Consider the following 19,474-nt stretch of genomic DNA (forward strand, 5'->3'; position numbering starts at 1 on the left):
CTGTGGAAGCCAAGGGTGAAGAAAGTCCCAGAAAGAGCCGTCAGTGGTGGCAAATGCTGCAGACAGGTCCCCACAAGGACTTGGCAATTTGGGTTCAAGAGAGTGAACGGAGCCCCTGCCAAGAAATAAATATTTATGGAACGAATGGGAAAGACTTGGGAGGTGAGACTCTGAACACCATCTCCAAAGGGCGATCACTGTCTCATGGGTTCACGCCCTTCTCATTTTGACTCTTCTGTTTGTACCAGAAATCCCCTTCTTCCCAGTGATCAGTGAAAGAAATAAAAGGGGGTTACAAAGGAGTGGGAAGTTACACTCGAAATTAGGAGAAAACACACGTTCAGTTCTCAGAGACTGGAAGGAACTTCTACAAGGGGGGATGCAAACAAGAGCAGATTCCAAGAAGCGCCTGCAGACATTTAGGTCATCACACACAGAGGACAAATGCAATGGCCCTCAGCAAAGCCCCACACGCCCGAGCTTCGGCAGAAGAAATGCTCTCTTGCACACGTCACGCCAGGGCCATGCTAGGCACCAGGCTCGGTGAGGACACTGCAGGGACCAAGACAGACAAGATCCCAGCCCTCAGGGGTCTTGCATTCTAGTACGAGGGATGGACAATAAACAAGTAAACAGATAGACCAAGTAATCACAGAGTGCGATAAATGTTATGGATGAAATAAACTAGGATGAGCCAGTAGGAACAGGAGACCGTTACTTGAGACAGATGGTACTCAGTTTATCTTGCTGAAAATTTTCCAACTTTTAGTCACATAGCAGACTTCACATGCCATCGTATTTTATGACTGATCACACCTTGCACAGTTAGAATTTTCTCCTGTCCCATTTCAGACAGCACTCACCGGCAGTGGTAGGAGCTGGGGTGGAGGCCGTGGGGAAAACAATCCTGTGATGTGCTCCCCGAGGCTACAGCCCGATCCCCTGGCTCAGAGCAACAGGACCGGGGAGAAGATGGGTCGCTGGGCAGGTGGGCGCATCTCCACTGGGTACAGTGTGCGCACGCTCACTGCTGATGTGGGGACAGGCTGCTCCTCCCAGAGCACACCCCTCTCCAGCCGCAGCAGGAACGCTCAACCCAAGTCCTTCCTGGAGCTTTTCAAAATGAGGATATGAGCTCAAGGATGAAGGTGACTTTTCCCTCCTGTGTGAAGCAGCTAGAGCGCAGAAATCCAGAACAGGGCCAACACCCCCAGAACAGTGGAGGCAAGAGGTGGAGGAGGGGAGCCCCGCTGCTCCAGCCGTCTCTGCGGCAGGTCCACCCTGCTGCTTTCACTGTGGTTTGGTTTCCTCAGCCTCTTCCTTTTGTTGCCTAAGTTGGTCCCCGTTGAAATTCTGTCATTGGCAACTCAAGTGCCCTAATCCTTATGATGCAGTCGAGGTCACACAGAGCTGGGATCGTATCACAACGTATTCTGGAGTCGAGGTTATGCTGAGCAAAGCAGGGCCCCTGGCAGTGGGCTTTGACAGATAGGGGAGGGGGCCCCATGCTAACCCCAGGGCAAAGATTCCCGCCATGGTTGCCTCACTCACAGGTCTCAGCTTCCTAAGGCTCCGAGGGCCAAAATGGGCTTTTGGGGGAATGTCCGTTTTTGGCTGGGATGAGCTAAGCTGCTGTGACAAACAGACCCAAAGATGCTTATTGGCTCAAACACAACAGAAGTTTATCTCTCATTCACATGCCAGACTGCAGCCTGTGCTTTTAGCTGATGGTGGCTGTGTCCCATGGGATGACTCAGGGATCCAGGATCCAACATGTGGTGCTACCACAGCCTAGCTATCATCTACATATTGCCAGCAGTAGGGGGACAGACATCACTTCAGGTCACATTCTATTGGTGAGAACCGGTCACACGACCACACTGAACTGCAAAGGAGGCTGGGAAATGTAGTCAGCCTCGCACCTTGCTATAACCTCCATTGCTACAAAGGGAGAAGATTTTGTTGGGCAGAAAAGTTTGAGAGGACTAAATGGAGGCACTCAGGTGTTCTGAATCTTCACACTCTTGATGTTTGAACTGGACAGTTCTTTGAGGGTGGGAGGGAGGCTGCCCTGTGCATTGTAGGATGTTTAGCAGCATCCCTGGCCTCTACTCACCTGATGGTTGTAGCATCCCTCCCCCAACTTCCCCGCAGTCCCAGTCCTGACATCAAAAATGCCTCCAGGCATTGCCAAAGCCCCAGGAGCACAGTCACCACTGATTGAGAATCACTGCTCTAGACACTGAGAGCAATGTCAGAATCTTTGTCAACCAGGGAGGAAAGGCAGTGAAATTACCTCCTCTCACTTTGTCACCCGGGAGTCTCACGGCGTGGCTGCTGGTCTGTGCTCACGAGGCTGACAGACAGAGTAGCTGAGGTGCCGACTTGAAGTTTCACAGAGGAGTGAACGATATGAACCCCAGCTCCCGAGTGCGTGAAGAGAACGATGTTAGGAGATTCTGCAGATGCCCGTCACAGCCAGGGCAGTGTGCAAAGAAATGCTCTAAGTCCTTTCACTCAATACAAAACCCAAAATGGCACTGGCTTGTTTGCACAAAACAGGCTTTCTGAATTATTTGGTGCTGATTCCCTGAAATTTCTGTAAGAAATAAGATTTTTTGGATACCTTCTCTAACAGGAGGCCAATATTTGTAAGCCCCTGGTGAGTTCTTGCTCTGGATGGACATGGCGAACTAGGGCGGACCCCTAAGAACATATTTGTTTGCAGAAAATGGGCTGTCCCGGAATATCAGTGAGAATTCCTTGCAGCCTGGTGGAAACCGGAAGTACGGCCACCCAGCAAGGCATGAGGATGTCAATAGTACGCTTTATCTCCTAGAAACCCAACAGTGCTGTTCTGACTTCACAGGAAACAGTTTTCAGGCTACAGCTGATGGGGATTCCTTCACATTCCATGGAGAACTTTGGGACACGCTTCAGGCTTCGGGCTGTAGTCCCCAACAACAGCCTAGGTTTGTGTGTAGCTGCCAGTACAAACGTATTAGTTTCCTGATTCACTGGGAATATGCAAGGCTCTTGACTGTTAGATAAAACTGGTTACATAGTCTTTTATTTGAAATGAATACAAGGTCATAATCAATAAAGCTCACTCTGAAACACTGCTGAGAAAAACGAACAGAGACGTTTTCTCTGCTGCTGGAGTTGCACAGAGGAGCCGGTTCACGTCAGACTGAGGTTTGTGTGCAGTAGCCAAGCACTCCTTCAGATGATGAGCAGTGTGGGTCTGAAGAGGATCTGATGCCTCACGACCCACGCGGATCACTCTCTCTGAGCAGGCTTGAAAACACTGGGCTCTTCTGGCTTTTTACCAGATGCTGTTTAGTCTGCAAATAACGATGAAAAACAGGCTAACCAATCTGGTGCTGCTGAGGGATGGTTCTCACGAGCCCAGCGCCCCCTGGGCTCTGGCCCTTGCCTCCTTCTCGAGCCTCCTCATGGCTACCAATGCAGCAGGACATGCCAGGCCCTGCACCGCCCAGATTTCTCTTCCCGGCAAACTCCAGAGCTCGATGACCACTTTGCCGGGTTTCGGGATTCAGGTCACGTGTTACACTTTCCAGAAAGGCTTCCTGACTTCCGTTGGTCTCTCAAGAAGAGCTGGCCAGTCACTGCCCAGTGCCCCTCGTGCCGTCGGCAGGCCTTTATCACCCAGGGCACTTTATAGCACTTTACTCCCCACACTGTGTGGATGCCTCACCCCTGTTCGACCACGATCTCTGAGGGCAGAGCCTGTGTCTTACCCCTCTTGGGAGCAGCAGTCCTAACACAGGATCTGGAGAAGGTTTGTTCAGTAAGAATGATCGAACAAAGCACTGAACAGTAATTACGCAGCAAGTGCAGAGGCTGTCACGTGGCTCTTCTTGTTTTAAAAATTGTGGTAAGAGCCGCATGTGCAGAGGCCCCGAGGCCTGGTGTCTTTCCGGCACAGTGAGAGACGAGGGAGGGGCAGGAAACGAGCCCATCTCAATAATTAGTGCGACAAGGAAAACCTGATGCCACCTCTCCAGATTGTCCCAAGCCAATTACTTGCCCAGCTGTATTGTGGATTGACCTCTCCAGCCTTGCACAAACCAAGATTTGCCTAACAATGGCTCGTCCAAGTTCAAATACAGCCGGGCTTCTGGAAGCTTTTTGCAAAAGCCAAGCACACAGTCATCATTTCAGGGGCTGGCATCAGTGCTGAGAGTGGGGTTCCGACTTTCAGAGGAGCGGAAAGTTATTGGAGCTCAGGACCTGGCCATGCCTCAGGCCTTTGCCTGAAGCCCGTCCCAGGTGTGGGAGTCCTACCAGTACTGGCAGGAAGCGGTGCAGAGCAAGGGGCCCGACGCCAGGCACCTGGCCATCGCCAAGCGTGAGGCGCGGCTGGACCGGCGGGCCGATGGGCTGTGGTCATCACCCGGAACACCAATGAGCTGCACCACAAAGCTGGCACCAAGAACCTTCTGGAAGTCCATGGTAGCTTATTTAAAACTCGATGTACCTCTTGTGGAGTTGTGGCTGAGAATTACAAGAGTCCAATTTGTCCAGTTTTATCAGGAAAAGGGGCTCCAGAACCTAAAGCCCAAGACGCCAGAATCCCAGTGTTGAAACTTCGCTGGTGTGAAGAGGCAGGCTGTGTGGGCCTGCTGCGACCTCACGTGGGTGGTTTGGACAAAACCTGGACCCTGCCATCCCGAAGGAGGCTGACAGGGAGCTGGCCCTCTGTGACTTGTGTCTGGCGGTGGGAACGTCCTCTGTGGTCTACCCTGCCGCCATGTTTGCCCCCCACGTGTCTGCCCGGGGAGTAGAAGTGGCCGAATTTAACATGGGAACCACCCCCGTCATGAACAGGTTCACGTTTCATTTCCAGGGGCCTTGTGGGACGACTTTCCTGAAGCCCTCGCTCCTCGTGAAACTGAAACTGTTTCTTTTTTTTTTTTTTTGCGGTACGCAGGCCTCTCACTGTTGTGGCCTCTCCCGTTGCGGAGCACAGGCTCCGGACGCGCAGGCTCAGCGGCCATGGCTCACGGGCCCAGCTGCTCCGCGGCATGTGGGATCTTCCCGGACCGGGGCACGAACCCGTGTCCCCTGCATCGGCAGGCGGACTCCCAACCACTGCGCCACCAGGGAAGTCCCTGAAACGGTTTCTTAATTGCCCTGAGGAAGGAAGAAATCACAGCACATCTAAACACCAGGCCACCAACAGGAGAAACAGTCTTGTGGATGGTGAGCTGAATACTGAAAGGTCTGAAAATATCATCTGGAATCCAAACTGCTGATAAGTGATGGGGACTTAGTAGCAACAGTAGTAAACATGTTTAGAAGGAGAAGTCACAGAATTTCTCAAGTCAATTCATGTTATTTGGTTTGAACCTAAACATAAGATTCCTCTGATGTGTTTGGTTGGTTACTGGGAGGGAAACAACTTTGTAATTAGATTGTCTAAGAAAAAGTAATTATCCTGATTGTATTTTTTGCTATTTGGGCAAAGATGGAAGTAGAGGGGTAAAACCCTGGTATCTGTGATTTCTGCGCAAGGGTTGGTGGAAAATAAAATCCCTTTCTACAGCAAAAAAAAAAAAATTGTGGTAAGATACACATAACATAAAATTTACCATCTGCACCATTTTAAAGTGTACAGTCCACAAGTGTTAAGTACATTCACGGTGTTGTGCAACCAACTATCACGCACGCCCAGAACTTTCTATCTTCCCAAACTGAAAGTCCCCCAGCCCCTGGCACCCACCCTTCTACTTTCTGTCTCTATGAATTTGACAGATCCACATTTGAGGGACCTCATATAAGTGGAATCATACACTATTTGTCCTTTCGTGTCTGGCTTATTTCACATTATGTGTCCTCAAGATTCATCCGTGTTGCAGCATATGTCAAAATTTCCTTCCTTTGTAAGACTGGATAATATTGCATTTTGTGGACAGACCAGATGTTGTTTATTTACTCGTCTATCGATGGACACCTGGGTTGGTTCCACCTCTTGGCTACTGTGAATATTGCTGCTATAAACGTGGAAGTCCGAGTCCCTGCTTTTAGTTCTTTAGAGTATATACCCAGATTGCTGGATTATATGGTGATTCTGTGTTTACTAATTTTTGGAGGAACATACATGCGATCCCAGGTTAGCACTTTACACTCATTATTTCATTTAGCGCTCATGGTAGCTCTGGGAGGGAAGACAACTATTACTCCTTTCTCAACAACGAGGGAATGAAGGCAGAGAGCGTTAACTTGCCAATTTCATAGTCAACCAGTGGCAGAGCTGGGACTGAGGCTCACAAATTCCAAAACCCATGCTTTCGAGCCCTGTGTCATATTTGCTTTCTTCCAGAAGTGTGGGGGGCTCCCTCACTCTGATGGGCGAAGGACCTGCCTTGGGTTGAGGGAAAGGACCTTCCTAAATAAGAGGCATCCTGCTTGTAGGTGGGCACCGAGGTTAGATGTGTCCAGCTTTACCCCAGTCCTTCACAGGCTTGGATACTCTGTTATGAGGCTGTAACATGTCCTCTGGTGTTATACATCCTAGGATGAGACCGGCTAATGAGCTCATACTCAAGTGTGGTAATTACAAATTCACTGATTCAACTCTCAAAAACAACCTGGTTGTTGTGTATTCCTCTTAAGTGATGACTTACTATGGATAAGAGGTCACTTAAATCTGGAACAGATCTCTCAGATTTTGTAATCCAACCTCTCTTTTAGTGGTTCAGGCATGAAAGAGAGAGTTGGTTCATAATTTACTAAGTCATTCAGAAATAATCTACCTGTAATGAACTTTCCCCATCTGTCTCATCAAAGCTGATTATTTGGTACACTGTGGCCAGCTCATACCCATATACATCACTGCATCAACAGACACAAAAGTTCCCTTGCTTAGTAGCCACTGGACATAAAGACTTGGGGCAGAGAAAAAAGGCCAGGGATAAGACGGAGAGTTCATGCTTTGATGTACCTTCTCTGTTCCAAACATACAGCAGTGACAGATAAAATACTGAAATAGAAAACCTAGATATGTATACCTAGATAAACTCAAGGATAAGATGAGTATTTGAAGATAGAAAAGATCCAGCAGAAAAGAGATAAGTACTCCCTTTGCAGAAATGCAAAACAGAGCAGACGGCAGCCTGGGGTGTGCTGTGCTCTGACCCGGAAGTCAGCAGAACTGATGGGGAGTTTGATCCTATGGGATAAAGAGAACTAAAAATTTTCCACACAAGGCTCACTGCTGGAAGTGAGAGGCAGAGTAGGTCATGAAAGGAAGTTGGGAAAAAATAAACAACTATTGCTGATTGCCACCTGGGGAGATGGCACTTCCTAGACTGTGAGACTGGAGAGGTAGGGACACAGAGATAAGCCTCACAACCAAGCCTCCAGTTGGTACACTTCCTGATTCTGCATGACTCTGAAACCACCGTGGGACAGGGGAGGCCTAAAATGTCATTGTAGGACTATGGCTTAGCCAGGGGTCAGGTGTAAGCAACCATAAAACCACTAGGCAGGGCAGAGCAGCTAAGCCGGTGCACCACAACTACTGAGCCTGCATTCTAGAGCCTGCGAGCCACAACTACTGAGCCTGCATGCTGCAACTACTGAAGCATGCATGCCTAGAGCCCGTGCTCCACAACAAGAGAAGCCACTGCAGTGAGAAGCCCGCGCACCGCAACGAAGAGTAGCCCCTGCTTGCTGCAACTAGAGAAAGCCGGTGTGCAGCAATGAAGACCCAACACAGTCAAAAATGAATGAATTTATTATTTAAATAAATTTATTTATAAATTTATAATTTATTAATAATAAATTATTTAATTTATTATTATTTAAATAATTTTTTATTAAAAAACCCCACTAGGCAGGGAAGTATGAGCCCAGGATAAGAGAGAGAGAGAGAAAAAAAAAGCTTTCCAAGAAAATTAAAAATTGGAATGTGAATCCACTCCAAATTCACACTTTGGAACAGACTGATAAAGACTTCAAAGTAAGTAAATGTGGCACGCTCGGAGAGATACAAAAAGGGATAACTTCCATTTTAAAAAAGAACAAGAAAAATTCTTAAAAAGCAATCAGAAATAAAAAAGCAACAGGTGATGTTAAAAAGAAACAAATTGAAATCTTCAAATCTTGGAAAGACAGTCACTGGAATTTTTAAAAATTACTCTACATATGGGATAAGCTTGATACCGGACAGACTCAAAGAGAAAATCAGTGAATGGAAAGAGAGACAAACTAAAAATAAAGCACAAGGAGATCAGTTGCATCTATTTTGGGGGGAAAAATCGACAGCCTGCGCACATGATCCGCTTGTCACCGTCCCCGTGGACGACTCCCTCCTCAGATCACTTTCTCCTCTGCTAGGCAATTGGTATTGGGGTCAGCATTCCTGCTCAATTCCTAGGAAAGCCTCTCAGGGCTCAGGACCACCACCATCTCCCAGAATAGCCCCCTCGGATTCAGGCCACAGTTTCCTCAGGAAGTACACATACATAATGAGGAGTCCACTCGGGCCATCTCTGCCGACCTCTGTCTCGGTCTGAGCTTAACCCACTTCTAGCTGTTTTCACATCCACATGTTATGGGGCCGCATTAGTCCTTCCCTAATCTTGCAGCTTCAGCAGTGCAACTAGAGCCGCCCAGGATATTTCCAAAATTCGTCTTGGTGAGAGAAAAACCTCCAAATGCACGTGTGAAAACTCTGGTAACTTCTAGTTCCTTCCCTCTCTTGGTTTCTCCCTCTTACAGCAGGAGCATTCCGTGGATTCTGGATCCCTCCTGGCGTCGCAGCTCACAGCTGGGAGCAGGCGTGAGTGAGGGAATGAACCACGTCATGGACACTCTACGTAACATACGTAGAAGCTGAGTGCGCGGTAGCAATGGATAGTCAAAAAGGTCTTAGGACCACTTCTCTAAAGGTTCCCGGCCGTGTATGATTCATTCATTGACAAAATGCCCTCCTGTCTTGGTCTCCTCTTGTGTTTCTCTTCTGATGGCCTGACATGCAACACATGATTGTACACAGTGGAATCTAAGTCCTGAGGGAAACAGGGGCTCCATGCACCTGCGGGCCAGTGGTTACGGCCGCCTTCAGGTGATGGCCCCTGCATTAAGGTGAGTGGTGTTTGCAGACTGGGTAGTTCTCCATTTTCCATGTTTCTCAGCCGATTCCCAAACTGTATTCAATAACTTTAATTTACTTTCCTCCTCTTTGTTTTTGCTCCTATTCTGAAATGAGTGCTTCCTGAGGCCATAAGATAGTAAGTCTATAACAGGGGTCTCCAACCTTTTTGGCACCAGGGACCGGTTTTGTGGAAGACAATCTTCCCACAGACTTGGGGGATGGTTCAGGCAGTAGTGGGAGCGATGGGGAGCAATGGGGAGCGGCAGATGAAGTTTCGCTCAATTGCCCGCCACTCACCTCCTGCTGTGTGGCCCAGTTCCTAAGAGGCCATAGACTGGTACTGGTCCATAGCTAGGGGGTTGGGGACCCCTAGTCTGTAAGACAGAATAACCTCTCAGGTTTACTATATTACAGAAGTCTAATTCTGTTCAAGTGTTGGCCACCCAAAGGTTTAGCTGCTAGTTGACTAGGTTCTTTTTTTTTTTTAATTATTATTATTAGTTTATTTATTCTTGGCTGCATTGGGTCTCCGTTGCTGCGTGTGGTCTTTCCCTAGTTGTTGCGAGCGGGGGCTACTCTTCATTGTGGTGCGCGGGCTTCTCATTGTGGCGGCTTCTCTTGCTGCGGAGCACGGACTCTAGGCGCGCGGTCTCCAGTAGTTGTGGCTTGTGGGCTCTAGAGCGCAGGCTCAGTAGTTGTGGTGCATGGGCTTAGCGGCTCCGTGGCATGTGGGATCTTCCCGGACTGGGGCTCGAACCCGTATCCCCTGCATTGACAGGCGGATTCTTAACCACTGCGCCACCAGGGAAGCCCTAGGCCATTTTATATAAGGAACTTGAGCAACCGAGAGTTTTGGTATTCTGGAAGAAATCCCCAGCAGATACTGAGGGACACTTCTCTGAGTTCTCTGAGCCATCCTAGCAAATCGATCAAACCCAAGGAGGGAGTTGTTGGAACCTGCCATCTATAGCAGTTGGTCAGAGCACAGATGATAACCTGGACTTGTGATTGGCATCTGAAGTGTGTGTGTGCTTGTGGGGGCAGTCTTATGGGACTGAGCCCTTAATCTGTGGGATCGGACACTACCTCTAGGAATAGTATTGGAATTGAGTTAAAGTGCAGGACACGCAGCTGGTGTTGTGGAGAACTGCTTGATGTTGGGAAAAAACTCCACCAGAAAACATTTGGTGACCAGTAGTGAAGTGTTTTGTGTGACTCACAGAAAAGACAGACGAAGTAGCGAAGAACTGGGTTTTTCCTTGACAGTTACATAGGCGCGATTGATTAAATCATTGGGCATTTGTGATTAAGTCAATCTCCAGTCCTCTCCCCTCCCCAGAGGTCCCCTCCAGTTGAAATTCCAACCCTTGAATCACATGGTTGGTTCCCCTGGCAACCAGCCCCCCCATCCTTAGGGGCTTTCCAAAATTCACCCCATTCATATAAACTTAGGTGCTGCTATGAATAACAAAAGATACTCTTTTCCTGCTTATGACTCACAGAACCCGAATAACGATGCTATTTCTTTTATTACTTAGGAAATTACGACGGTGTCAGGAGCTCTAACCAGGAGCTTAGGATGAAGCCCCACATATGTATTTCTTACTATGGTCCAATTTCACAGTAAAAATTGTAGTTAAACTTGTATGGTTGCATCTGGTCAACAGCCCAGCCAGAGCAACATCATCGCCGCTGCCACAGGGCCCCTGTGTTCGGAGCCATCCCTGCAGCATTGTAAGCTGCTCTGTTTGGGGCTGACTTTCCCGCTGGAGGTGATACTGAAACTGAGCGGGACCCTTTGGGGCCCTAAAGGGTACAAAAGCCCTCTGTGTCCCCCGTTTCTTGTTCGTAGGGAAAGACTTTAGTCTCCTAGGTCTTCCCTGAGTTTCAAAGAGCGCAAGCAGTTACCAGTTAGGGAAATGAGGGAACACAGAAACAAAGGAAAAGCAGTTAAGCAAGAAAAGTACAGTAAGTCCCCTATGCACGAACCTTCAAGTTGCAAACTTTCAAAGATGTGAACATGCCCCTGTATGCCAGCTGTTGTACTGTGCTCCTGTACTTTACAAGGTGCTGTCCTGCAAGATTAAAAGCGCTTATTTTTGTGTTTGTTTCTTATGTATTATTTGTGTGAAAAGTATTATAAACCTATTACAGTACAGTATGATATAGCCGATTGTGTTAGCTGGGTACCCAGGCTACATTTGTTGGACTTATGAACAAATTGGCTTATGAACAAATTGGACTTATGAATGTGCTCTCAGAATGGAACTTGTTCGTATGTAGGGGATTTCCTGTAATGACAATAGGTCAATGGTAAAACAGAGTCCTAGTTCCTCCCAAGGGATATACATAACAATCTGATGCATACCTCAGAGTATTCTGCAGGAACTAAGATCATCCCCCCACCCCCAGGTTGGTGCAGACCACCAGCTCGTAGACCCCAGACTGGCTGGAATCAGAAGGTTGATGATTAAGATTCCTGAAACACCACCCTGTTATCTCACCTCTAACAAACTAGAAGAAAGTCACCCAGCAGCCTTCTCCCAAATGTTGCCTTTAAAAACCCTTCCCTGAAGCAGCCGCATAGCACAGGGAGATCAGCTCGGTGCTTTCTGACCACCTGGAGGGGTGGGATAGGGAGGGTGGGAGGGAGGGAGACGCAAGAGGGAAGAGATATGGGAACATATGTATATGTGTAACTGATTCACTTTGTTATAAAGCAGAAACTAACACACCATTGTAAAGCAGTTATACTCCAATAAAGATGTAAAAAAAGAAAAAACCCTTCCCTGGGGCTTCCCTGGTGGCGCAGTGGTTGACAGTCTGCCTGCCAATGCAGGGGACACGGGTTCAAGCCCTGGTCTGGGAAGATCCCACGTGCCACGGAGCAGCTGGGCCCGTGAGCTACAAATACTGAGCTCTGCGCGTCTGGAGCCTGTGCTCCGCAGCAAAGAGAGGCCGCGACAGTGAGAGGCCCGCGCACCGCGATGAAGAGTGGCCCCCGCTTGCCACAACTAGAGAAAAGCCCTCGCACAGAAACGAAGACCCAACACAGCCAAAAATAAATAAATGAATAAATAAATTTATAAAAAAAAAAAAAAAAAAAAAAAAAAAAAAAAAAAAAAAAGAGGTTTTTCCCACTACATCCTTAGAACACTGAAGGGCAGGTAGTAAGAACTAGTTGTTTACTAGTGTTATTAAGAGTCTACATTAAAAAAAAAAAAAAAAAACCCTTCCCTGATAGCCGCCTGGGAGTTTGGGTCTTTTGAGCACGAGCCACCCAGACTCCTTGCTTGGTGTCCTGCAACTAAACACTGGACCTTCCTTCACCAAAACCCGGTGCCAACCACCAAACGTAAGGTAGATAGCTAGTGGGAAGCAGCTGCATAGCACAGGGATATCAGCTCAGTGCTTTGTGACCGCCTGGAGGGGTGGGATAGGGAGAGTGGGAGGGAGAGACGCAAGAGGGAAGAGATATGGGAACATATGTATAACTGATTCACTTTGTTATAAAGCACAAACTAACACACCATTGTAAAGCAATTATACCCCAATAAAGATGTTAAAAAAACAACAACAAAAAAAACAAAAGTCCTGGAAATACCGGCTAAACTCTACATACCTTATTTGGCTGCCTCACAAATGCAAAGTTTAATTAAAAAAAACAAAAAAAAACCAAACCCGGTGCCAGCAAGTTGGCTTCGCTGTGCGGTGGGCGAGCAGACCCAAGTCCATTCAGTAACAACACTCTCAAACCCTGGAAATGAGGTAAAATTAATTTCTAAATCAATAATAAAATGAACTATATTCCCTACTGTCTTTTACAATTTAGCAGCAGCATTAGAGCTGTGGGATTTTAATCCACTCAGCGTAAAAGACTTGAGCAAAGCTGCTCCTTTGAACACCACTGACTTTTATTTGCTTTTTACTTTTTTTTTTTGCGGTACGCGGGCCTCTCACTGTTGTGGCCTCTCCCGTTGTGGAGCAACAGGCTCCGGACGCACAGGCTCAGCGGCCACGGCTCACGGGCACAGCCGCTCCACGACATGTGGGATCTTCCCGGACCGGGGCACGAACCCGCGTCCCCTGCATCGGCAGGCGGACTCTCAACCACTGCGCCACCAGGGAAGCCCGCTTTTTACTTTTTAAAGTTGTTAGAGACATTTTCCCAGAATGCCCTGTGCTTAACTTGCTGAAAAGATTTCTACAGACTTAAAGGTACACTTTTCTCTTAGATGAGGAGTGATTGGTGAAACGGCGATTCCACTCTAATTCTCCAGGATATAACCAATTTCACAATACAAAAAAGTACATTTTAAACATTCTCTTCACTTTCTTACAAGCTTAAGATCTCTTATATGTGGAAGACGGCCAATATCTACCTTCACTGCACATAAATATGTCCTAGACTCTCCATTTCTCTTATCCTCATGAGAAAAATACATAGAGGACAGGACAGCATGATTAGAAGGCTTAACCAGATTTCAATTATTTGCTTTATTTTCCTTTAAATCTCACAGCACCCAGGAGACAGCTTCATGCTCACTGTGTTTTCGTTTCCTGCAAACCTGCTGGCCACCCACCTCCAGCCTCTTTACTGAAGACTTCTGCCCACAAACTCCCTCTCCACCCCAAGTCTTAGCTTCCTGCTCAGCGCGGTCAGTGTCCACAGGATGACTGACCCCCACCCAGACACGCTGCTGTTGGAATATCTCCTCGCCACCCACATAAGGCCTCACGCTGAGGCTTCACCCCACAGACCCCGCCACCACCAGGAACCTGCTCCCTCTGGAATATCCATCTCAGAGCCCCATTCTCTCCCCCCACGGTAGTCAGTTCGCAAGAACCTGTGACGCTCAGACCCTTGAACCTCTGGGAGCGCTCCATCCACGACACCGCCTGGCAAGTTGGTCACGACACATACTTCCTTGCAATGCCCCCAACTTCCTCACAAAAGCCTTATTTAACCATAAAACCCACATTTTAGATGAGCTCAGGTGGGCTCCTTCTCCAGGCCTACATTCAAATGACTGCTTGTTTCAAAGAAAGATTACACAGTTGTGTGAAGTTTGCCTCACTTTAAATGCACGATCGAAAGACTCAAACCAGCGCGCCTGGAAATGCTGCCATTTCCCTGTAGTTGGCATCCTGCCCACTCTCACGTTCTCTGCTTCCAAGATTCACCTTTTCACATAATAATGGCTCCTGCACGGCTTCTGGTCCGATGTACAAGGTTGCAACAGACCAGCGCGCCCACGACAGCGCACAGAAAGGTGTTATAAACTTTAAGAACGACATTTTTAAGGACACACAGGTGAGACAGGGATGCAAAGAAGTCCAGAGGAATTAGATTCCGAAGAGCCAGGAGCCCTTCCCAGCTGGGCAGTGACTGGTCCTCCTCCCCGGGGACATCCTCAAAGGATCGGGCTTGCTGGGGTGGGTGGAGGGTCTCTGCTCGCTTGAGGAGATGTGCGTGGAGGGTTGTTTCTTTAAAAGTATTTGTAAAGTATCTGGTTGGCATGTTGGGCTGAAATCTGTAGGAACTATCACTGCAGAGCTAATTCTACCTTTGCTGAGTGTGAGCCGTGGTGCTGGTGGTGTGGGGGCTGGAGCCTGGCATGACACGGGTTGACAAGGAAGATGAGAGGGAGCTGGGGTCAGTGCGGTCACACTGCGGGGAACATCGGTCACCCGTGGACACCTGCCTTCAGTCCTGCTGCCAACAGCGTGCTGCCGGGAAGCTGTTGCCCAGCAGTAAAGACTGACTTCACGCTTCTGACCGGACTCTCCTTTGAGTCACAGGCTGCCTGTCCTGCAGCCCCTAGAAGGAGGTTCTCTGGAAGGTTCTTTTCAACATTTTGAGTCAGCGGGGAGCAGCAATGGTCTAAGACCCCAGGTCACTCCTTTCCTCTTTTTTTTTTTTTTTTTACTCCTTTTCTCTTAATTGCAGCCAATATCCTGCTTAGAAGTTCGTCACAATCCTTAACGGAAAAACTCCTTCACCTGACCCCACTCGTCTTTGATGAGAAGGTGAGGGAAGAAGTTTTCGCATACTCAGGTGTGGGGAAGTTATTCCGGTTATACACGAGTTAACTCGAACTTCATGTTAACTAGAACAGCCTGCGTGTGGCCTATGACACGCATCGTACGTCTGCTTTAACCATTAAAGAAAAGGGCTCACTGACCAGAAGTAAAGGACGTCCCTGTTAACAATAAAGATGAGATGCCTCCCTCCCTGGGACCCCTTCAATGAAAACACTGCCCTCCCAGGCGCCAAGGCCATACTGTCCCGCTGCGTCCGTGCTGGTCTTTTTGGAAACACTGAAGGACCGTATCCCTGACTGGTTTGACCTCTGTTCTGACAAGATTTAAAACCGCGCTGAAAACCCTGCCTCTCCAGAGCAGATCCGCAGAGCTACTGAGAGGCCGTCTCCTGGGCCACAGTCCTCAGTTTGCCTCAGATAAAACTCTTTCCCATTCCTATCATAGATTGTTCATTGTCGACAAGGGGATGCTTCTACCACCCTCCAGGCTTCGTGCCACCCGCAAAGCCCATGAACAATTCCCGGCGATAAACATAGAATCTGGGTAATAAAATAACATCTAACCTTTCTTCTCCTCTGTGCTGAGGCCAGTCTCTCTTGCTCACAGCGGGCCGCGGACACGGGGCTCGCACCCGGCCCTTCAGCCTAGAGCTGCCGGTGGGAAACGGGTGCACCTGCACCTCAACTCGGGGCCGCGTGCAGACGCGCAGCGCACGACACTCAGTCCAAGATGGCGGCGGCGGGCCGTGTGCAGAGACGCTGCGCCCGACACTGCCATCTGCAGCCAGAGCCGCGCAGGCCCGTGAGAACCCCGCCCCCTCCCCACCCTCGAGACCCTATAAAGCGGCTCCACCAGGGCCTGTTCGGCTTGTCGGGAGAGCTTGTCCTCTCCACCTTCTGACCGGAGAATAAAGCCTTCCTTTGCTTCTCATCCCAGCCTGGTCTCCTATTGGCTCGAATGACACCGGGCAGGAGGACCCTTGTTGGGACCCGACTTGGGAGGGTCGGTGACAACTGGACAATCCTGCAGCCTTAAGTTCTCTTGTCTTGGGCCTCACTAGTCTCCCCCCAATTTTAAGAGGAGTCAAATTGGCTGCCAGCCTGGAATCAGTGGGAAGAGAGAGCCTACTTCAAATGTTTTATTTCTTAACAACAAAATAAGAAATCAGACAAATCGGGCAGGTTAAGAATGGACAAGACAGAGTGAACACTGGTGTTGGTTATGTACTTCAGTACTTCACTTTACTTTTTAATAGGATTGAGACTTTTAATTAAAAGAATGCAAAGGGAATATAACTTTAAAAGATTTTGTGGGGGGGGGGGGGCTTCACTGGTGGCGCAGTGGTTAGGAATCCGCCTGCCAACGCAGGGGACACGGGTTCAAGCCCTGGTCCAGGAAGCTCCCACATGCAGCGGAAAAACTAACCCCGTGCGCCACAACTACTGAAGCTTGCGCGCCTAGAGCCCCTGCTCTGCAACAAGAGAAGCCACCGCAATGAGAAGCCTACCCGCTCGCCGAGAAAGCCTGCGGGCAGCAACGAAGACCCAACGCAGCCAAAAATAAATAAATTAATTAATTTAAAAAAAAACCTGCTTAAAAAAAAAGTACACTGAAATGTTCACAAGCAAAATAATATGATGCTGAGATCTGGTTCCAGATAAGGGGCGGTGAGTGTTGGTGGTGGACTGTAGACCGGAAGCGAGACTGGCTGACTGCCCAAGCAGGTGGACAGGTACGTGAGGTTCACCTCTGGAGACAAGAGCGGCTGCTGCACTCTTGGAGGGAGGCGATGGGAGCGGCTAGAAGGGGCTGTTTGAATATCCGCACCAACAATCTCCTCCGTCCCTGAGGGCAGAGCTCAGGGGGCACCTCGGAGGAGGTGTCGGGGTGCGCGGCCAGGCCGCCCCAAGGATGCCCCCGCTCCCTCCAGCCCTCCCTGCCTGGCCGCAGCGCGCCAGCAGTTGCTCTCGCACTGCGCGGGGGAATAGGTGGCGACGGGCAGAGCCACGACTACAGGCGGTGCGCCCGCGCAGGGAGGTGCCGCCCACATTTCCCAGGAACGCCCGCGCGCCTGGCCCCGCCCAGCAACCGAGAATTCTCTGCAAGCCGGAAGCTGGGCGTTTGCAGCGGGTGTTGGGACGGATGGGCTGTGGTCCCGGGAGGGCGGCTGTGGTCCGAACCCCTCCCTGTAGAGGGTGAGCGCGGTCTCTGGCCGTTCTCTCCCCTCAGCCTGACGGCGGGCCGTCCGGAGCGGGCGAGGGTCCCTCGTCTCTGGGTGGACTTACCCAGCTCGGGGCGTGCGGAAGGTGGGCATCGAAGCCCCTCCGGCTTACTGAAAATTTCTCAGTCAGAGTGGGAGGAGGGCGCAGTGCCGAGGAGCCACCTCCCCGTTTGTGTACTGAGTGAACGGCTGAATAACTAGAGGAGAGGGTGACCAGTTCACCCACGTCTCCTTCCGCAAGACGGGAAAGCGAGTCCGTGACCCCGGCCGCTCCGGGAAGGGAGGACCTCTGACGACCCGCGGACCTCCGCTCGGATGGGGACGGGGCTCCTGGGCGCCAGGCAGGGAGTGGTCGGCAGGGGCGGCATGGCTCGGGCGCTGGTCTCGGCAGCCCTGGCCTCTCGCTTCGTGGGCAGCCGGCCGCCCCTCCCGTGTTAGCCCGGACTGCCGGCTGCGCGCGTCTGTACCCCTTCGCTTCCGTGCTCCAGGGCTCTCGCCCTCCTCTGCACACCCCGAGTGCTCTCGCCCTCCTCTGCACACCCCGAGTGCTCTCGCCCTCCTCTGCACACCCCGAGTGTTGCTCCTTTTGCTAATTCGTCTGGTGTTCGCTTAGCCGGTAGACCTCAGCCTGCACCCTGTTGTGCAGACGCAAGAGTCGGCTGATTTGTTCTGTGAAGAGTCAGAAGGTAAATAGTTCAGGTCTCTTGATGGTCCACGACTTTGTCTTTGCAACAGGAAAGCAGCCATAGACAATATTTAGAGGAATAAGTGTGGCTGTGTTCCAGTAAAACTATTTATTGACGCTGAAATTTGTATTTCATGTGTCAAGAGATATTCTACTTTTTTTCAACCATTTAAGTTTCATGTAATGTATTACACTCTAGTGTAAAGCATGATGCTCAAAAATGAGACCAAGTAGTCCAGGTGTAGTTTTAAATCAGTGTACAGTGTAGTGAGATCATTACTTTTCAACTTCTGGGTGTAGGTCTGATTTAGTATGACCTAAGATTTTTCTTCAGGAAGAGGCCTCTACTCCGTAGGCTTGGAACAGACAACTTCATTTTGCTTCCTCTCTTCTTACCTGTAGGCAAGAACGACCCCCCTTCTCAGTGGAAGGGCATTCTTGGGAGAGACAGTAAGGCCACGGCCCTGAGTATCCCTACATGTTTGTGCTGGTATCTTTACCTGGGCCATTTCTCAGGCTTGTGTTTACAGCGAGCAGCATGTCCCAGGACAGAGCATGCTTGCTTGCCGTTCACTATAAAAGGAGTGATTTCCCCAAATGTTGCTTTCCTGTGATGCAGTCCCGCCATCTAGGCCCACCGGTACCCTCTTGTGATTGGGGTGGGGATGAGGGAAAGCAAGGGTAATTGGCTCAGATATGAAGTCTGGCTACTGCTCTTGCCACGAGTAACAAAGTTCTTTGTCTTTGACCCAGGAGTCGCATGTCTTGTGCCAGCACCCATGAAAATAACAGGCTAGTTTATTATCTTGGAAGTCAAGCAAAATCCCAGACCCTTTGCAGTTCTGGATGGACATATAAAATGATTCTTTTTTCTGAGGAAACAATCTTGATTATTGTGCAGAGGTTCCTGCAGAGATGCACTCATCAAACATTTATTGAGGGCCTACTTCCTGCCATGTGCCTGGCGCTGTGCTTGGTGTAGGAGATACAGAAGTGAATACGCCAATCTCTCCTCCTGGGAGCAGCGACAGCCGTCCATGGCTTCTCTCTGCCTCACACCCCAGTCCAAGTCACCAGCAAGTCCTGTATTCTACCTGCAAAACACACCACGTGCTGGGTCACTTCTCAGCACCTCTACCGCGACCACGAGTTCTCCTCTGAATCACCTGTAAACACACCTTCCTAATTGGCTTCGCTGCTTCTGCCCTCGCTCCACTTTGGAACATTAGGATCACCTGGGCAGTGAAACACTGAGGTCCAGGTCCCATCCCAAATGAAGTTAATCAGCTGCTCAGGTCATTCTAACGTTCAGCTAAGAGTGAGAGCCACTGCTGTGGACGGTGAGATACGGAGGGCTTTTCAGCAAATGGTGACACAGTCACATGCACTCCTCAACCTG

At 49.5% G+C, this 19,474-nt stretch overlaps 1 pseudogene; it reads left to right on the top strand.

The window, feature by feature from the left end:
• Positions 1–4,013: 4,013 nt before the first annotated feature.
• LOC116745470 lies at positions 4,014–18,139 on the top strand (annotated as a pseudogene).
• Positions 18,140–19,474: the final 1,335 nt, after the last annotated feature.

Source organism: Phocoena sinus, chromosome 20 (genome assembly GCF_008692025.1).
Source record: "Phocoena sinus isolate mPhoSin1 chromosome 20, mPhoSin1.pri, whole genome shotgun sequence".
Classification (NCBI taxonomy): domain Eukaryota; kingdom Metazoa; phylum Chordata; class Mammalia; order Artiodactyla; family Phocoenidae; genus Phocoena; species Phocoena sinus.